Below are 14,278 nucleotides of genomic sequence, written 5' to 3' on the forward strand. Positions count from 1 at the left end.
CACCGCCACTATAGGGAATCTCCCTGTAAATCGGTGGGACCTGAGTATGGGTTGACGCCATGCTGGTAGTTTCAACTTCCGTTATCCTTATTTGTTCCCTGTTTGTTGACGGCATAACCTACTGTAGATTTACCTCCTAGTCATATCCTAAGTTCCATTAAACGTTACTAACACTGGAATACAAAGAACAGGTTGTTTACAATTTGCTGGACAAAACGAAATCCATACCTTAAAAGTACGGAAACTTGGCCAGGCCTGGACACATTTGCAAGTCTATATTCTCATAGCGGTATCTTCAAGTTTCTTAGATGTGCAACATGCACAGTAAAACTTCTTGTAGGTAACCCAGCAGCCAACAGGAACTATTCTATAATGGTATGGGAGTTTTGTAACAAAGTATGATAAAAGTGAAAACGGATTTCAGACCAATACAGAAAACAGATCAGTAGACAAGTGAAAGAATGGCATTGCGATGAATAGATATATATTTTCGTCCCGCTTCTTCGTAGATGGGCCAGCGCAGTGGCCCCATATTCGATTCCCGACCGTAAATGTGGGCTCCATACACACTGGCGACCCCAGATAATGGGGAAAAAGGCCAAGAAGAAGAAGAAGAAGAAGAAGATGATGATGATGAATTTCTCGTGAATCCGCCAACTAGTGGAGCAGTCGGTTAGATGTCTTTGTTTCCAAGACAGGGGTTCGATCCCGGCTGAGGTCGGTTGCACTGGAAGGTGTTTCTAACTGAACAACACCACGGGGTCTGCTCAATGTTTTACGTCTCCACCCGACGGACGAATCAACAGCGCCATGTGCCCTCACTTCATATGAACACTGTAAGATGTTTGGAATCGAATCCAGGCTTTTGGCACGCAATAAGAAATGATATACCACCACCCCCTCTACTCCCTGCCAGCCCACATTCTGATGGTGATTTCTTTCCACAACAGGACTCGAAACTGCTAACTGCGGTGTCAGACCCTAAGTTACAGGTTCGACGCCTTGCCGATTATGGTCACCAGGGGGACGTTAAACCAATATTAAGTATAATTCTCTTCGGTTAATCGGGATGTCTTACCTTGAATGATGCTCCCCTTCAAAGGTACAGTAGCAATCGTTTCCACTCTAGTTCTAAGATATAAAGTTAAATCCACGCAGTTCAAAACTTCCTACGCAGGAAGGCACGAAAAACTATGTGCGAACACAAATTCTTCATATAGCATAACTTTATGTAAGCAAATACAGCTTAAAACAATCTAGTCGCGTTGTTTTACTTGATATTTTAACCGCAGTCTCTTCATGAAAGTGAAGATTTTTCCGCAGCTCCAAACGCGTGAAAATTAATTTTGTGCCCATATACAGAACTGATGAACACTAAAAACTATCAAAATAGGTTCAATATTGTTTAAAAATAATGTTGGAACATGCTGGATTCGCTCATGCAAGTAAAAGGGCCCACCAGTAAAGCTTGAGGACATAATAATCAACTGGTCTAAATTGTCAGTACCTCATCTTGTCTGAGGGCATCCTGAAAGTAGATATAGTCTCAGGTCTCGTCTGGTATGAGCACCCTTTCGGCTTCTATTTTTGCTTACATGTCGACAATACATGAGTGATGACAACTGAGTATAACAGACAAATTAAATCAACCCTCAGAAAATCGCAGTGTCTCGTCATATAGCAAGTAACGCTAGTATTGGCGGCTCCAAGTGATACACTACTAAAACCCGTCTTAAAACATGCGTGGCGCTAGAATTACCAAGGGTAGGGGTATAAGGATATTTAATTCAAAGATATCAGTGAAGCAACGATCAAAGAAGACAAAGTTTCGCAGGCAGTGCATATACACTGACTGACAGAGCAAAGGCAACACCAAGAAGGAGTGGTCAGAACTTTATGCCAATTGCAGGGTAGACTGACGTCACTGAGGTATGCTCATGATGTGAAATGCGCCGCTGTGCTGCGCACGTAGCGAACGATAAATGGGACACGGCGTTGGCGAATTGCCCACTTCGTACCGTGATTTCTCAGCCGACAGTCATTGTAGAACGTGTTGTCGTGTGCCACAGGACACGTGTATAGCTAAGAATGCCAGGCCGCTGTCAACGGAGGCATTTCCAGCAGGCAGACGACTTTACGAGGGGTATGGTGATCGGGCTGAGAAGGGCAGGTTGGTCGCTTCGTCAAATCGCAGCCGATACCCATAGGGATGTGTCCACGGTGCAGCGCCTGTGGCGAAGATGGTTGGCGCAGGGACATGTGGCATGTGCGAGGGGTCCAGGCGCAGCCCGAGTGACGTCAGCACGCGAGGATCGGCGCATCCGCCGCCAAGCGGTGGCAGCCCCGCACGCCACGTCAACCGCCATTCTTCAGCATGTGCAAGACACCCTGGCTGTTCCAATATCGACCAGAACAATTTTCCGTCGATTGGTTGAAGGAGGCCTGCACTCCCGGCGTCCGCTCAGAAGACTACCATTGACTCCACAGAATAGACGTGCACGCCTGGCATGGTGCCGGGCTAGAGCGACTTGGATGAGGGAATGGCGGAACGTCGTGTTCTCCGATGAGTCACGCTTCTGTTCTGTCAGTGATAGTCACCGCAGACGAGTGTGGCGTCGGCGTGGAGAAAGGTCAAATCCGGCAGTAACTGTGGAGCGCCCTACCGCTAGACAACGCGGCATCATGGTTTGGGGCGCTATTGCGTATGATTCCACGTCACCTCTAGTGCGTATTCAAGGCACGTTAAATGCCCACCGCTACGTGCAGCATGTGCTGCGGCCGGTGGCACTTCCGTACCTTCAGGGGCTGCCCAATGCTCTGTTTTAGCAGGTTAATGCCCGCCCACACACTGCTCGCATCTCCCAACAGGCTCTACGAGGTGTACAGATGCTTCCGTGGCCAGCGTACTCTCCGGATCTCTCACCAATCGAACACGTGTGGGATCTCATTGGACGCCGTTTGCAAACTCTGCCCCAGCCTCGTACGAACGACCAACTGTGGCAAATGGTTGACAGAGAATGGAGAACCATCCCTCAGGACACCATCCGCACTCTTATTGACTCTGTACCTCGACGTGTTTCTGCGTGCATCGCCGCTCGCGTTGGTCCTACATCCTACTGAGTCGATGCCGTGCGCATTGTGTAACCTGCATATCGGTTTGAAATAAACATCAATTATTCGTCCGTGCCGTCTCTGTTTTTTCCCCAACTTTCATCCCTTTCGAACCACTCCTTCTTGGTGTTGCATTTGCTCTGTCAGTCAGTGTATGAAAAATGTTAAAACAGTTTAGTTCAAATGACTCTTCATTCTACACAACAAGCAGAAGGCAAGACAGTACCAAACACAACAGCTATTGCTAGCAAGAGACCAACAGTGGTCCTGGGTATGGTATCGGTGGCCCGCGAGGGAAGTCGATGAGCTCACTGTTCACTTCTCTCTGACTGAGAGGCGATATTTTCGACGTTAAAATTTTTATTTATTATCTTCCACTAAAAGGATGAGGTAAAATCAAGTGTAGAGAAATTGAAGAACATGCAAGTATTCGTTTATAGGAAGCGGAGTTAGGGACTGGAATAACTTACCAAGGGAGATGTTCAATAAATTTCCAATTTCTTTGCAATCATTTAAGAAAAGGCTAGGAAAACAACAGATAGGAAATCTGCCACCAGAGCGACTGCCCTAAATGCAGATCAGTAGTGATTGATTGATTGATTGATTGTGGATGTACCTACGTTGATACCGGCAAGTTTAATGAAAAACGGATTAATGATATTTGCGATCATTTACAATGAATGACAGACAAACTAAAAATTAAAACATGACGAATAGTCTCTTCGTATCATGTATATTATTAGCCCTCTCAAATAATCACACACGAACAAAAAAGATATAGCCTACAAGGCATACTTCATTAAGTTTCCGACTTTCATTTCATAGGTATTCAGATAGAAATAAACATAAATATTTCCAAATACTGAGTGTGACTTGATAGAATCTGATGTTTTTTTAAAACGAAACATGTCGTTATTTGTTTAATAGCGTGTATTTTTATTTCTTGTTCAATAGTGTGTTGTTTTACGGGTATGTTATAGTATAATAATTAAATAATTATACTGAACTTGCGTGTTCGACAGACTGGAAAGCTTTTAACTTGCATGTTCTTTTAATTTCATAGTCATGTCCGATGCTCGAGCCATTCGCTGGAGCATTTTCATTCGTATCTGATTTCGTACATCAAGAGCTTTCTGATATTTTTCATCGAATCATTCGACGCTAACCACTGGAAGTAGCCTTCCCAGCCAGCACTTCCTTGGCTGTGGGTGTAACAGTATCTTTAATTTGCTCCCAGTGATTGTCTACAGAAATGTTGCTCAGCTGGGCGCCCGTTGGGACTAGCACACTGCGGCCGGGCTCATATCATACGGAATTAAGGTGGGTAAGCTGTGGCATGTGACAGTTTGGGTTTAAATTATCCGATAAACTCGCCAACAATCCAATCATGCTTACCGGGAATAACATTAGTGAGGTATCTGGTAGATATATTTACATTGTTGTTGTACTTTAATCTTGGATAGTAAATATCTATGTCCTCACTCGTGTTGAAACTCTCTCTCACTAGCTATTATCACCGGACGCCTGTTAAATTTTAAATACTAATAGCTGATGTACTCGTGCTTCGCTACGGAATTTTACACTGCATACAGAATTCTAGGTTAGGTAGTGTACACGTTGTGAGCAAGATTGTATTAAATTGCATAGCTCTTAACGTTACCCTAGAAACGCAACGGGGAAGTCACCAAACGTCTTCTCATATGAGGACTGGATTAGGGAATGTTCACTGTAATGGTAGTCCCGCTTGTCTACCATCAGTCACAATCATGCTGGGGAGTTTTCATTATAACGGCAGGCACGCACTCTCCACCTGCCTTTTTACATTTCCCAACTGAAATGAACATAGAGCCATTACGATGACGTCAGTAGGAATGGCACGATTAAAAGCAATGCTTTCATATGAAATACTCGATCAAATGAAAAGGCACACATTTTCTCACATTTAACGAACAGTACTACAGAGCTGGAATGACCAAGCAGCAGACAGCCGTGATGCGTGAACACTCTTCGCCTTTTTTTTTTTTTTTTTGCGGGGGTGGGGGGTGGAGTCGAATAGTGAAGAGTCCCGGGCAAAAACTATTCCCTTCTGCTAACGTTTCCTAGGAGTACCCGATGAGTCGGAAGATCTCAATTCACTACACTGGCGGCGGAAAAATCTGACTTGGAGGCAAATTTTTCCTCCAAGCCAGAGGAGAAACCCCTTCTTCACTTCTAACTTGGCTAATACTAAGTGAGCCTCTGCCTTAAGTGTCCACACTGCTTATTCAAAACAGCGCGTCGGAGTAGGGATCGAATACCTGGAATACTATGATGAACCAGTGTGTTACGGACCAGCAGTATCAGAAAATGTATGAAACAGAGAAATGGCATGCTAAAGAAGAAGGTTTTGTAACTGCCCAGCTATTTCCCGCCAATATTAAGTCAGGCTGTTATACTCGGTACGCAGCAATAATCCCATCTATCGGAGTTGAGGGGCAGCATAAGAGGCAAAGAACATCACAACAAACAATGGCCAATGTAACCTTATTGTTGATCAATGTTATGCGCTTTCGATATTGTAGGCCTTCAAATTTATTTTCTTCCGACTCTGAAATACCACTCTTATCATATTCGGTATGGTAAAACTGAATAAAACATAAATGATCGGAAACTGCATTCTCTATAACTTTTGTTATGTAGTACTTTTCGATAGGACCAATAACATAGGTAGGGCCTACATAATTTTTAGGTGCCTTCTCCTAAACTACAATTTATCCTGGGTGAATAAAATTGATTATGCTTAGACTGTAGTTTCTTATTCCCCGACTTTATATACCGATTTTCATTAAAATCTGTTAACCCATTTTCTCGTGGCTCGGCGTTGATATGGACTTAGCAACAAAAAATACAAATTCATTAATATCTTTGTTATCATAGCCGGTACGGTAAACATGTATAAGGCATAAATGATCGGAAATTGAATTATGTATAAGTTATGTAGTATTTATTGACAGGGCCACTAATAAGTGTTCGAGAATTAAATTTTAGGCCTTTCCCTAAACTACCATTTCACTCAGCGTAAATAAGATGATTTATAGCCTAGATTGTAGTGACTCATCCCCCGACTTTACATACCAATTTTCATTAAATTCTCTTCAGCCGTTTTCTCGTGATGCGTGTATATACATACAGACAGACAGAAATTACGGAAAAGTAAAAAGTTCATTTCCTTGTTACTGCGGACAAGGCCGATACAGAAAGACCATTCTTTTCAAATTCTGAGCAATGCACAGACAAAACTCTTATTTCATATATATAGACTTTCAGAAATTCAGTGAACAGAGAAAGTCACACAACACTACAACACTACGCAAAATCACTGTTGCATGATGTAATGATATTACTTTTTGCTTAATGAACAACAAGAATTTTATATTTTTTAATAATAATGTTATTTGCTTTTAGTCTCACTAACTACTTTCACGGTTTTTGGAGACGCCGAAGTGCCGGAATTTAGTCCCGGAGGAGTTCTTTCACGTGCCAGTAAATCTACCGACACGAGGCTGACGTATCTGAGCACTTTCAAATACCACCGGATTGAGCCAAGCTCGAACCTGCCAAGTTGGCGTCAAAAAGCCAACGCCTCAACCGTCTGAGCCACTCAGCTCGGCTTTTATTTTTTTTAATGGAAATACTGTCATTTCCATCCAAAGGTACGGTAAGGGTGTATTCTGCTCGAAGGCAGATTCGAACCTCCGCAGAGGTGTGCCTGAGCCGGAGTTTACGTACTGTAGAGTGGCCAGTTCGTAACTTGTACGCTTACACCCTGTACCTTTGCAGATTGTAACACAAAAATTATAAGGTCTCTGTTTTTTAATGAATACATATAAGAAAATAAAACAGACTGTTTACATCGAGCGCAGTATAAATCGAACCGAAATATCTTGTAAAGGTCAGGGGTTTTCTTTGTTGCGATTACAAAGTTTTATTTTAAATAATGAACCAAAATCAACACTTCGCTGAGTAGTGGAGGCGAACTTCGTAATCACACTAGAACGTCAATGCTCCCTCCCTTCCCTGCAAAGTGTGTTCGCTCTCTTGTTTCACTGTGACGTTTGCTTCCTACGTAAGCTGCCCGCATTTACGTCACGCCAGCCCGGCCGCACTGGACTAGCTTCAACGGGCACCCAGCTGAGCCCCTCTATTCTTGACCATGAATGCTGTGCCAAAGATACTGTTTAAGTTACCGCTATTGAGCAGGCCACATTGTTCCGATGCCTGAATTCCGTATGCCAAAACGAATTATGTATTCCCAGCAAAAGGATGGCGAAAGAAGACATAGAGGACCGCACAAGCGGTGCAAAGATACACTAAAGACCAACATGACGAAATGCCAGATTAAAAATGGCAACTGGGAAGGTACTGTGCTTGATCGTCTGGTATAGCCCGTAATGTCTTGGAAGAAACTCCGAGCTTTCAGCAACAACGTCGGAAAACAGAAACTGACAAGCTCAAGGAAACAACGGGAACTTCTGAAGAAAAACAACACTACACAGCCAGCCCCTACCAGACCAAATATGTCAAGAATGCAGTAGAATCTACAGCCATCTAAGAACCCACAAAAACTGAGTTTTGAAGAAGACAATCCTACTCGTTAGCGACTAGTAGTCCATCATTAAACAGAACATGTTCTTTAAAATCCATAATTCCAGTCCCTGCCCGGAGAAGCTATATTCACTCTTATATTTTCCCAAAACGCGATGAAGGTTCTTCATAGATCCGACTCTAGTGAGGCTCCGCACATTCCAAGTCGCAATCCTTATTAGCCCTATCATTTGGCCTTCAGCTTGTCCTGAGAGTCACATAAATCCGTCCGGCATCTGCCATCATTAGGTTTCGTAACAAGTGCTTCTTTTCCGGGGTGAGTCCAACACCCAACCTAAAGGGCAGGATATCCAATTGTCTGGATCATCACTTTCGACCTCTCCAACATGGGAGGCTCTACCAGTAGCTAAGTTACTGCCGATATAGCCCTCAGGATCATCTGACCGCACGCTCCACCAAAGTGACAAGGTAAGGACAGAAATGGTGGGGAGGAATATTGGTTGTCTAGGAAAATAATGGACCCAATTACAGAGGGTAAGAGGAGACCTAGGAGACAGCGCGTAAGTTTTTAGAAACTTCACGGTACAAATTATAACATACGACTATAGAGGCTTATAGACTGAATGCTGAAAGATATCTATAATGAAGATATATGTATCTATATATTTCAATAATTAGAAACATTAGGCGAAACAATAACATTGAAATCAACTGTGAAAGGTACATTCTGCTCACCAAATTAGTCAAAGAAAGACGGAAATTTGCAAAGTTATCCATGAAAATAATCAGAAAATTTACTGGTACGCGATGTTGCGACGTAGTATGACTTTATTACAATAACATAGATATTTCGGTCATTGACAGTGCTGTACATGTATTGCCTGAGTAGCCCAATGAGAGACGAGGATAGTTTTATTTCGAACTACAGTGTAGGCGTAAGATATAGTTAGCATTATATACAGTGGTTCAAAGTGACACTCGTACACTGAAGGATAACCTTGTACTGATCATGGCAATAAGGTAACTATGATGAAAGGTGAAACGAAATCTGGATTGTCTAATGCCCATAGACATTACAGATTATGTACTGGAAAATGCCGATCTGGTGGAACTATACATTAAATATAAAATAAATAGTTTGTGTGAGGTGTCTGCATAACACGTCAAAATGAAACTGATGATGTCAATGTAAACAGTACACAACCTATTCCCTCCCTCACTCCTACTCAGACTTGTGCTCAAGTTAGACGTGCATTCCGAGGTCTGCTTACAGTACGTACGGTACAGTACAAATGCAATGAAACGTCAGAATGGCAAACTTCAGGGGGGAGGGGGGGGGGAATGCCAACGAATCATCATCATAGGCAAGGTAAATCTCTAAGAGAAACAAACAAAATCGTAAATAGATCGCATTCCACTGTACAGGACATCGTCAAACGTTTCAAAGAAAGAAAAGTGTTAGTCAACAAGGCAAGCGAGAGCTCCAAAAAATCTTTAGTCAAAGGGATGAACGCTGGTTACTTGAGTTGAAAAAGAATCTAAAGTTTCTGCTCCTATGTTGACTTTAGAGGCTGAAAAGTTGTTAGGAAATACATGTAATCCTGAAACAGTGAGAAGTGTGTTACGGAAACATAACGGCCAAGTAGCAAGGAAGAAAACTTTCATTAGTGAAGTCAACAGAAGAAAGACTCGCATTTGCTAATGAACACTAAAATAAGGTTTCTGAATTTTGGCAAACAGTTCTCTTTACGAGTGTAAGATAAAACTCTTTGGATCTGATGGGAGGGCTTATGTGTGGCGTAAGCCAAATACTGAACTTCAAGAGAAGAACCTACGATCTATGAAACATGGTGGTGGGTCTGTCATGATGTGGAACTGTATGACTGCTAGTGGGGTGGGTTATTTAGGGTTCATAGAGGATATTAAGAGCCAACATGTATATTTAAATATCTTAGAGAAGAATGTGCAACCCAGTGCTCAAACCCTTGGGAATGGTAGTACATTCAAATGTTACCACGATAATGGTCCGAACACTAGGCTCTGAAAGTTCGCACAGCAGCACTCTACAAAATAACAAGAATGACTTGCAGGAAGAAATTTTAGAAGAATGGTACAAGATACCTGTGCCTTACTGTGAAAAGCTGGTGAAATCAATCCCCAGGAGAATACGGGATGTTATAAACATTAAACGGTTCCCTACAAAGTATTAATTATTTCGATTCGAATTATATTTCCAACATCTACTGTGGCAAAAAAACAATCATTGTGTTATAGTAAGAAGTGTGCGAGTATTATGTTGATACAAAAACTGTTCTACTGTGACAAAATGTAATTTTCTGTTGCACTGTTCCAAATTACGAATTGCTAAGAATGGATTGTATAAAGGTTATACTCTATAGTATTATCAAATAGTCATTTCGTTAATGCACTGCATGTCTTTTTTCTTTATTTACTGTTATATAAGCGTCATTCATTATATCACTGTACGAGTTGCACTTTGAGCAACTGTAGCTCTTAATAAGCACACTGAAATGAAAATAAATAAATGAAATGGCGTATGGCTTTCATTGCCGTGAGTGTCCGAGAACAAGTTCGGCTCGCCAGATGCAGGTCTTCTGATTTGACCCCCGTAGGCGACCTGCGCGTCGTGATGAGGATAAAATGATGATGACGACACATACACCCAGCCCCCGTGTTTAACCAATTATGGTTAAAATTCCCGACCCTGCCGGGAATCGAACCCGGGACCCCTGTGGCCAAAGGCCAGCACGCTAACCATTTAGCCATGGAGCCGGACAAAAAGCATATTGACTGACAACTACTTGCACAAGAAACTCTCAGAGGCATATCAGTGAATATGCAAGATTTCCTGCCAAAACATGGGCATACACGAGCAAATTATCCTCTCGCATACGTATAGACTATTAAATGTTGTATTATAGCACTTACAAGAATTTTCATGCATCTTGGTTTTTCCGAGTCCCATGCTTTGGATACTATACAGACGAAACTGTGTGAAAGTATAGTAACGTACAGTAAATGAGATGGTTATCCACGATAGATTACTGCCAAATGAGGCAAGACAGAGGTCACTTTTACTGTGCGGAATTAACTGTTTTGAGGTTTAAGCGGCAATGGAAACTGTCATTCACAAAGATGTAGAAAGGAATGTGATGTCACGTGAGGACACACGTGGTCGCCACGACGGGGCTCTCTCTACAGTCTACATTGATTGCGAGATGAGTCAGCCGACAGCCCCGCCCTCCCTCTGCCCGCCAAGTCTGATCAATACAACTCTCGCAGGCTGGCCCGACCCCGGCTACCAGCACATCGTCCAGCCGGTCGTCTCTCGTACGGCATGTAACGTACTACACCTGATATCCTATATTCAGCCTATTACCGTGTTCAGCTCCAATTGGATAGCATTAAGGATGTAATTTTCCGAAATATACAATTAAATAAATTCACACTTAAGTGAAGCACAACATCCAAAAAATTCTAGCACCTTGCGGGATCTCCAGTTTTACGTGGAACCCGGACCACAGGAATGTATGCCACTGATATGAGTGATTGACGTTCCCGTAACGATATCAAATCATTAGGCATACATATTTGCTATTATTAGATAGATAAATTAATGTCTTTGTTGGCGTAGTTAAGGCCATTGGGCCTTCTCTTACGCTAAGCCAATTATTATACATTACAGTCATAATTAATTATTACTACATATCAAGACATATTAGTATTTACAGAATGCAATTAATTGTAGTTCACTGCCACAAACACAAAGGACGAAAGAAAACAGACAACTGTCCCTTGAAAACCGAGAATAACAGCATATTTTCATGTCCTTCAAATGTTACATCCACAACAAACACGTCATTCAAGAGAATAAAATGCCTGTTTGGGATTTTATAATCGCCGGTTTCTTTAAATATTTCGAAGTCTGTGGATCTGGATTTGCACTCTGGCTGAGTCAAAAAAGAGGTGAATAACCAAACATCATTACATTAAATATTCTTCACATGACAGCTCTACAGATGGTCTCATTAGGTAACTCATTACGTTGAATTATGAGGTATAGTTCCACTTTTCCTCAACACAGATCACTGTATTACTGTTATACTTTGCGTTCCGTGGATAGCGTGTCTTAGGCTACTTGAATTCTTTACAGTTTCGATGTTGATTACCTTCTTGTAAGTTTTAATATATAATTGAGGAGTACGCCGCAAGAAGGCTGACTCCTGGACTGAATGATCAGCGTCGTGCCTTCGGTTTACAGGACCTTGGGTTCGATTCCCGGCCTGTTCTGGGCTTTTAATTGTGTATGGTCAATTTCTCTGGCTCAACGATGGGGGTTTTGTGTTCGTCTTAACACACAGCTCTTCACTCACACAGAACACACCTTTCTAAATTATCATAAAACACGCAATAGTGAATACATTCCTCCACATAGGGTTGGCGTCATGAAGGACGTCCGGTCATAAAACTGGGCCAAATCCACACAAAATGCCGACCCCATGAATATGAAACAAAAGAGCTAGGAACAATTAAAAAACCTCAGTTGAAAGCTACTCCTTATATCGTGGAGTGAAGTCAAACAGTGAAGCTACTTTCTAAGAAGCAACATCGCACGAATTACCCAAATTAAAAATTAAAAAAATACTGTGTAAAAGGTATTCCACTCGCTTTAACCATCGATGTGGTGCTCGAAAGAACTGACCCTGAAGTGGCAAGAATTTATGATTTTTCGTTGTATAATAAGTTGGATAACTTATCTTCAGTGGCATTTGCAGATGATTTCGCCTTAATTGCCAGAGATGAAATTAGCACCAGTGCTCTTGTTGATCTAGCAGAAAATCAACTAGCCTCCATTGGTCTTCGAGTAAATCCATCAAAGAACAAATTACTTTTTGTCGAAAAAGGTAGCATCACTTAGGTATAATATCTCAAATCATTCCAATAATCACTCTCTCACGGATCGTACAGTATCCATAAAATATTTTGGTATAAACTTCTATGGTGAATTCATCTTTGAAGAAAAATCAATAATTCAAATGTCTATAAGAATATTTCATATTTAACAAGTTTAACTCTCTTAAAATCTGACAAGAATTTGCCAATGACTAATGAATATATATAGTCTAGTTTGGTTTATCCCCTACAGTGTGCCCCATTAACTAAAATTAGGAAAGCATTTCTGGACGATGTTGGTAAAATACTGTTAGGCGCAGTTGCGGAAATAATTGGTTTACGTCACGATTGTCCATGACTGTGCACTTAAGAAATTATGTGGGCTTGGACTGATGAAAGCAGAGAGGGGAGCCTCCATACAGGTCTGTATCATTTATAGAGCATGCCGGGGAGACGTGAAGTACAGCACACCGCACACCGGTGGGAACCGAATCCACAATTTTTCAATTTCGTATCCTGATAAGAGATATGGTGGCCTCAGTCATTCTTGTTCTGTTGGCAAAGATCTGATTACAACTCTGGCATCGCCAGTTCAACTGGAGAGTTGGTAGGAGTGGACTTCGTGTTCCGTTGAAATTATCAGAGATTGTTACTGCATAATGTACAGGAAGCCGATTATCCTAAGTCCAAGTAAGAAATAGTATACATACAGGGAAGAAGACGGAGTTCCCTTGTACACTTCCAGACAAAAAGTGATCGGCTGAAGCTTTTAACTCCCCAAATGGAAGAAGCACTTTATCAGTTAACATTTCTTGGCTGGTTAATACGAAGAAGTGCCTATACCTAGCTAATAAAAGGATGCACTTTTAAGCTTTTATAACGAGTTTAAACAATAACATTAGCAACAAATTTCCCTATCACTTCACCTCACTCTCACAGAACTACGCAAGTTTATGTAAAGAATGTACACTGACGAGTAAGGAAGCGGCGAAGCATACAAGTTAAACGTTGATTGTTTCGTGCTCGAATCCGCTTAGATTTTGTGCGAGGAAGTGTACAAAGCTATTCTTTCTTTCGGTAGTTCAATTAATTAAAGGAGGAGAGGCAGCAGCCTAGCAAAGGTTCATGACCCGGTCGAGCAATAGCTACGGTAACGGTCCCAGTAGTGCATGTTGGCCACATTCCTGAAGACCTCCTGTTGATAACTTGTGGCACGCCAGCTGTTTATAATAGAACCGCGACTGAAATATATTTCCATCAACTCATCACTATACTTCAGATCTGCATCCACAAAAAAGGTATAAAATACGTAAGCATCTATGTCATTAAAACTTTTAAAACAAGCCCAAAAAGCACAATAAAATAGCACGGTAGTAATAAAATGCTTAAAAAAATATAGATTCGCAGAGAGACAAACCACACGTTTGTAATTTCTTTATTGCTCAAGGAAGATCTAAAAGGTCGCTTTCATTAAATCCACTCTCGGCAATATTTCACAGCAGAATACTTGAACGTTGAACTGGCATACCTCCCTCCTCATTTAGGCTGTGAATAACTTCTTTAACAGAACTAAATATAATTTTAATAGAACAGATCTGAACAAAACAGGTAATATCTATCCACGTACTGCAACTCTTTCAGTGTAGGTTCACGGGGTAAAGAAAGACGT

At 41.7% G+C, this 14,278-nt stretch overlaps 1 protein-coding gene across 3 annotated transcripts in view; it reads right to left on the minus strand.

Moving 5' to 3' along the window:
* SCAR (wiskott-Aldrich syndrome protein family member 3 SCAR) overlaps window positions 1-14,278 on the minus strand; it is a 360,993-nt gene that overhangs the window by 168,501 nt on the left and 178,214 nt on the right. The window lies entirely within an intron of this gene.

This window comes from Anabrus simplex, chromosome 1 (genome assembly GCF_040414725.1).
Source record: "Anabrus simplex isolate iqAnaSimp1 chromosome 1, ASM4041472v1, whole genome shotgun sequence".
NCBI lineage: Eukaryota > Metazoa > Arthropoda > Insecta > Orthoptera > Tettigoniidae > Anabrus > Anabrus simplex.